Below are 7,902 nucleotides of genomic sequence, written 5' to 3' on the forward strand. Positions count from 1 at the left end.
TGGTATGAAATCAGACTTTGTGACCCCCCGCCATTTGCACTGAAAAAAAAGTTGGTGGTGAAAAATAATTTCACTCAGAAATTGCTAGTAAATTTCACAAATAATTACAAAGAAATGGCACATTGAATTAAACATCAAATTTTAAAGTAGAAAAATAGTAGGCTGTTGGACCAGCTGAGATGTCAAGATGCATCTGTCACAAAAGGCAAATTATCACCTGGTTTGTGTTTGTGTGGTTAATGAACTCTGTGTGTGGTGAGAGGTTGGTGGTCTTTGCATTGGAAATTCAAAAGAGCTGTAAACAGACAGCTGTTAAAAACCAATCAGATAACAAACTGTTTGGAGGTGTTTGGCCGGTGAGTTTACATGGATTTGAATGCTCAGATGCAGCTGCTGATGGGGGCCATATGTTGTTTTTGTTAGTGTTGGGTTAATAGTGTTCTTTTGCTCTCTAGTGTAATAACAACCTGCCAGGTGAGCTGCGTTTAAGCCACACAAGAAGAGGAACTCAACACTTACAAATGAAAACATTCTTGGACTATATTTGTGAAAATGACCTATGCATTTATTTTTCATGAAATCCAAGAGAATGCATTCTACCTTTATGTTTTTTAAGAAACAACACACATTTTGGTGAAAGTTGTCCCTTGTGTCAATGACACACGCATCAAGAATGCACATCCTGTGTAAAACATCTGCAGTTTCTCAAACAAGCACAAATATTCTGTGTGCTAAAAACAAAGTGGCTTTAGTTTTAAAAAGGAATCACATGAGATCACATGTTCCCAAGCATTAATTTTTAATTTAAATGAAGAGTAGTTGGAGCGTGCTATTGTATTACAACATGCACAATATTGAATGGTAGACCGCTCTAGAATTATGTATAAGTAATTTCATGCTGACAGGCTTGATAAGAAAACACTTAAGCTAAGAGAACAGCAGCTCATAGTGGGTGTCATGTAACCCGCATGATTCTTCTCTCCGCTATTCACGCAGTTCATGCTGTGGTTTGTCTCTTTCTTGTATCTCACTCAGTGGGGGCTTTGGAGTTGTCAGAGCTTGTGTTCCCTAAAGGCATGATGTGCTGCTTACATAGACAAGCTCTTAAAGAGTGTCTGTCACCCCAAATTAAAACACACTGAATTTCCAAGACAATTGGTGCTGGGATGATTTTGTGGATGCTTGGTAGAGTATGCACAACGTAAGTGTATGGATTTGTGTGCATGTATACAGTATGGCAAAGAAGGAGTATATTCTTCATTGTTTGTGATTCAGCCTTGGATCTGAAGTATTTTTCCCCCATTCATTTTCTCCATATAGATTTAAAGAGAAGTTGTAAAGAAGACCAAACAAGCTTCAATATAAATCATAAGCTTCAAGCAAAATAGTATTTGAAAATTAAAAAAAGAAAGAAAAAAGATACAAGAACGTGTAGGTCAGTTCTTTCATAATCATAATGAATTACTCATCCAGTGAAGTATTGTGAATGATATAATTGAACCAAAAATTAAGCTTCAATATAGTACTGTAATAACATATATCATTGCTTAACAACCTTTTGTGGTAGGTCTTAACTGAAAGGTTTGCACATTATTGCCAAGCAATTCTCTGTGGAGAAAGTCAATGGGTTTTTAAGTTAAGAATGCTAGTGTTTCGCTTTATTGTAGGTTTTACGATTGGCATTCAGCACGAAACGTTAAACTATTAAAGGGTCTGTCATCATTAACTGTCCTCATTTACTCACCCTGTTAGTCCAAACCTGTATGAGTTTCTTTCTTCTGTGGAACACAAAAGATGTTTGAAAGAATGTTGGTAACCAAACAGTTTTGGTTACCATTGACTTCCATTGTATAACCAAAACAAAACACCAAGACATCATTCTCAAAAGATCTTTAATTTTCCTCAGAAAGAAAGTCATACAGGTTTGGACCAACATGAAGGCGAGTAAATGATGAGAGCATTTTAATTTTGGTTGTCATTCTCAAAAGATCTTTAATTTTCCTCAGAAAGAAAGTCATACAGGTTTGGAACAACATGAAGGCGAGTAAATGATGAGAGCATTTTAATTTTGGTTGAACTTTATGAACAAAAGTCGCATGCCTAAGGATCAATCTATAAAGAACAACTCTGACTGTGCAATAAAAGAATCCAATAAATAGCCAACAGTTCAATTTTAAGAGCTCTTTTTTTTCTGTCTCTTTTCAGTTTTATCCTCTGTCTCTCTCTCTGTCGATTACAGTATACATTAGTGTACAAAGAAAATAGAAGAAGACTGTGAAACATTATCACACACACACACACACGCGCGCGCACAGACAAACACATTATCACAAACTGCGGAGGAGAATGAATTTCAGCTCTTCTCACGGCACTGGGGTTTTTCTAACACAACTAAATGTAATAGCAGAAGCAGGATAACACAGTTACCTAAATCCAATCCTACAATCAAAAACAGCTCGCTTTCTACCTGCGTTTCTCTGCTGCCTTACAGCAGGTGAATCAACTGCACTTTAAGCCCTGATAAAAATAGAAGTTACCGAGGGAAAAAGAAAATGAGGGAGACGGAGAGCGTAGAGGTGTAGAGAAAAAGAGAGGTGTAGTGAAAGAGAACACTGTCAGGGTCACAATGCCCCGTCTCCTGGAGCTGAGTGGTCTTTAGTAAGAGAGTAACTAGGCTCTAGTGATGGTCTGCTGCGATTTCTGTTGGTGCATTTGAGTGAATTACAAATCCGACTGTATTGAAATTTTTATTTTGATCTTTCCCGAAGTAATGCCTTGTCTTTCATGGTGTTATAGCGAAAGAAATGTAAATGCACTATGCTATCATTTTGTTCCTAATGCATGTTAGTGGTTGTGCCAGAAAAGCCAGCTGCCTCACTACCCAGTCAGTCAAGGGCATAGTGTTTTTGTATGAAGGCCCCTCATATGGAAACTGGTTGCAGACAGGCTTGCAATGCGCCATAACGTTATGTCTAGTGATCCAGAACACATTCACGGGAGCTAAGAAATAACCAAGGAGGTCATTAAGACCTGGAGAGAGCCGTCCATGAGGGTTCCCTCTCATCTCAGTGGAGCTTGCAGCCATTGTAATCAATGTAAATGTTACTTGCCAAAAAATTGTTTCATCACAATACACAGCTACCTTTGAATGTCTGTTGAAGGAGAAAGAGGCGTTTTGAATCTACCAGCAGGGGCTAACTGCTAAAGCTAGATAGCTAAAATCTGAACCATTTAGGCAATAACCAAACCATTTTCAATGACAACAATAATTACTTTTCAGTAGAAATGGAATCAGGCTAACGGTGTATATTTATTCATTAGTTCTATCAGGTATTATTTCCACCAACCGCCAAAGTGCACACAAAGCATTTTGGGTTTTCATAGGCAGCAAAGGACACATCTGCTGCCATCAACCAGATGAAGGCTGGATTACACTACATGACTTCCCAGATATACAGTCTGGATGAGTCAACACTAGTAGCTGAAAGTCAGAGCCAGTCTGCCGATTTGAGTTGACAGATTTAATAGAAAATCATGTAGTGCACAAGCTCTGATTTTTTTCAGCTTCAGATTATGATTCCATCCAATTCGGAGGATGTCAAACACACTTAATATTTTTTTGAACACAAATTATTAGCTATGTGGCGCATGTTTCTGAGTTTGTTGTGTTCGGAGTGACTTATAGTAGATAATTGTAGTGTATCATTGTAGTGATATGATTCTCAGTCGTTTAGTGTATGATGCCCAGTCAACAAATGAATGATGCCTAGTGTTTTCATATCTGTTCAGTTTTGAAAGCCATGTAGTGTATTCCAGCCTTTAGTAGATAGGATGTTACTCACACATTGGATTTGGACTTGATGTCTTCATGGCCCCATATAATAATACACAGCATTTTTCCTGTCAGCACCACATCTGCTGCCATCAACCAGATGAAGGCTGGATTACACTACATGACTTCCCAGATATACAGTCTGGATGAGTCAACACTAGTAGCTGAAAGTCAGAGTCAGTCTGCCGATTTGAGTTGACAGATTTAATAGAAAATCATGTAGTGCACAGGCTCTGATTTTTTTCAGCTTCAGATTATGATTCCATCCAATTCGGAGGATGTCAAACACACTTAATATTTTTTTGAACACAAATTATTAGCTATGTGGCGCATGTTTCTGAGTTTGTTGTGTTCGGAGTGACTTATAGTAGATAATTGTAGTGTATCATTGTAGTGATATGATTCTCAGTCGTTTAGTGTATGATGCCCAGTCAACAAATGAATGATGCCTAGTGTTTTCATATCTGTTCAGTTTTGAAAAGCCATGTAGTGTTTCCAGCCTTTAGTAGATAGGATGTTACTCACACATTGGATTTGGACTTGATGTCTTCATGGCCCCATATAATAATACACAGCATTTTTCCTGTCAGCACAGTTAGTATTTATAAGCGTCACTAAAATGCTTTCAGTAATCTCTTGCAACGAGGCTCTGGGAGAAGGAATTCTTTCTCCCTCAGGGTCAAATGAATGATGCCTAGTGTTTTCATATCTGTTCAGTTTTGAAAGCCATGTAGTGTATTCCAGCCTTTAGTAGATAGGATGTTACTCACACATTGGATTTGGACTTGATGTCTTCATGGCCCCATATAATAATACACAGCATTTTTCCTGTCAGAACAGTTAGTATTTATAAGCGTCACTAAAATGCTTTCAGTAATCTCTTGCAACGAGGCTCTGGGAGAAGGAATTCTTTCTCCCTCAGGGTGTGAGTCTAATGTCCACAAACAGCTGGTCAGTCTTTTATTAAGAGGATATAAACACTGCTCACCTGGTTATAGGACACAGAGAAAAGAGAGCTGATATTTCAAGCTTTTCATCTCAGTCTCTGAATACTACAGTACATAGTATTTGTGCTCTCTTAACATAACAGTTGTGAATCTGAGTTCAGATTGTTTTTGAATGATCAAGCATGACCATATAACAGGGGGAACTGTTTGCCTGTTCATTTAAGAATTTGTTTCATTTTTAATAGTCATTTGCAGACCTACACAGAATCTGATTGCACCGATTGATTAAAATGTTTGCAGATTTCCACAGAATTGTTTGCTTTCAGCTACCAATAAAAGTATAGTGTAGTTAGTTAGTTACATTTAACATCTTTCAGCTTGAATCCAATCTGCAGTTTATTACCCAAAATCAGAAGAGAAATGTGAAAAAGTCTGCAGATTCTGTCTGGACCTGTTCATGTGTTGATTTAGTCTGACAAAAACAGCTGAATACTAAAACTGAAGTCTTTTGTTTGAAGAACAGGGCTGATGCAAACTTGCTATGGTTGTTGTGTTGCTCAGTGTTGCTTGTGAGCTGTAATATATTTCATACTCTGACTGGAAACCATCTGATGCATATTAACCAAAAAAAACATATCTATTCTTTTCCGTTTTTATAGTTTTTCCTCTTTATCCCTGTCACTGTTATCTCACGTTTGATAAGCTTTCTCTCTTATCTTGATTCCTTTCTGTTACTTTCTTTTCTTTCATATCTACTTCATCACAGTTCTGTAGTTTGCATTGTTTACCATCTGTTTTCTCTCACCCGTTTTCCTTCGACAATTCCCTCCCCCATGTCTCTCTATGAACGCGCGCTGTCTTGTCACTGGCTTTGTGCTGGTGTTTTATGGCCTTGTTTTGTATAGCCATCACTGCTGGCAGAGCTTGAAAGAGCCTTGTAATGAGATGGAGGAACAGACAGTGGGAAGGATGAGGTGATGAGGGAAATTACACAAGGGATCAAGAAATGTAGCTCTGCTCATTCTGATACTGGTACACGAAGTGATACAGGGACAAGGAGAGTAAAGGAAGACATAATAAAGAGACTATATGCTGGATTATATCCAAAAAAAAAAAAAACTCTCTTGTGCTGCTTATAGTTGTTCTCCACAAAATTACAGGTTTTCAAAATGGGATGTGTAAACGACGGTCTCAAGAAAGCCTTGTGTATTTAGGGTCCACCAGACCCCGACATATTTCTCAGGGGTGTTCTTTTGTTCAACAACAGCTTGACAGACAGAGCGCACGCAGCAAAATGCAGGGGTCTTACGTTTTTAAAAGTTAATTTAAAAACAATATGTGACAACAACCAAAGTCACCCATTTACACGTGTACACAGACAAAAAAAAAACTGATCAGACTGAGCATTGGAACATATAGCCCTCCAACAGGCAGCTATTCAACAAATAATCTGATTAATATAGCATTTTATTATCATAAAATCTGCTCATTCTGATACTGGTACACAAAGTGATACAGGGACAAGGAGAGTAAAGGAAGACATAATAAAGAGACTATATGCTGGGTTATATCCAAAAAAAAAAAAAACTCTCTTGTGCTGCTTATAGTTGTTCTCCACAAAATTACAGGTTTTCAAAATGGGATGTCTAAACGACGGTCTCAAGAAAGCCTTGTGTAATTAGGGTCCACCAGACCCCGACATATTTCTCAGGGGTGTTCTTTTGTTCAACAACAGCTTGACAGACAGAGCGCACGCAGCAAAATGCAGGGGTCTTACGTTTTTAAAAGTTAATTTAAAAACAATATGTGACAACAACCAAAGTCACCCATTTACACGTGTACACAGACAAAAAAAAAACTGATCAGACTGAGCATTGGAACATATAGCCCTCCAACAGGCAGCTATTCAACAAATAATCTGATTAATATAGCATTTTATTATCATAAAACCTGTCATAGTTTTTTTTAATTAATTTCTGAAGATGGACAAACTGTTTACAGTTTTGCTTTGCATACACTTTAAAGGAGGTAAATTTACAGACAACCTCTCAGAGCAGGTTTTAGTCGAAAGTAAACTTTTTGCATGCAATTTTGTGGAGAGATTTTAGCTTAGTATTTAGCATCTCTTAATTCATCCCCTTTAAAACAACATTTTATATTAATATTTATTTTAATATAAATACTTAATATTAAAAACTTTTTTTTTTAAACCAGGGGGCTCGTGAAATTTAAATAAATAAAGCAACCTATTGCACGTCATGTGTAAACCAACATCAGAGAACTGTGAACATGCAAATGTGTTGTTAAATTATTCAAACATTTACTTAAATCTCAGGGAGTACTTCAAATATTTATTTATTTATTTTTGGGTGCTCTGTGTTTTTCTCTTCATCCTCTTCATCCTACTCAATTTTCATTTGAAACAAACTACCATTATGCTTTGTCCAGTAGACAGTGGTAATAAATACAAACATTTCAGACAGTGAATATGTAGTTCAGTCATCAAACTATAGATGGCGCAGGCTGATGGGTCCTTAATGCAACCTGCTAATTATCACATAATTTACTAAATGGCACAAGTTGATTGATCTCTTTTGCATCTGCAGCCAATGAGCTTATCAACATTTAAATGGTTTAGTTCAGTGTTTGCTGTAAGCAACTCAGAAACCCTCCACCTCCCCCAGCTCCACCTGCCTAGATCTGCTACAGGTAATTTATTTATGTATGTATGCATCATGTATGTTGTACGGCAGCAGTACATGTTCACAGCAGCTTGTCTGTGGATGTATTGGCAGTAGCAAGTCGATTCCTCCAAGACCAAATACATCAACATTGTCATATCCATTACCAACTATTCAGAGTTATACAGTAAATACAGCATGTGCTCTGTACAGGCAACAAAAGTAGACTGACTTTGTGCAGTCGATGACTAAGTAAGATAAAGCAGACTTGAGTCAGACGTCCAGTGCGGGACAAGAGGGTGGTGTCCTGGGGCCTCACAGGACCATAAAACACCCCTGTCTCCTTTGTATAAATTACCATAATGCACCACTAAAGAGGTGTTAATGATAGCAAAGAAAACAGAGCAGTACATGGCCATTTCTGATTGAGAATACAAATCCA

This window comes from Sinocyclocheilus rhinocerous, unplaced genomic scaffold (genome assembly GCF_001515625.1).
Source record: "Sinocyclocheilus rhinocerous isolate Xijiao unplaced genomic scaffold, SAMN03320098_v1.1 scaffold1415, whole genome shotgun sequence".
In the NCBI taxonomy this organism is placed as follows: Eukaryota; Metazoa; Chordata; class Actinopteri; order Cypriniformes; family Cyprinidae; genus Sinocyclocheilus; species Sinocyclocheilus rhinocerous.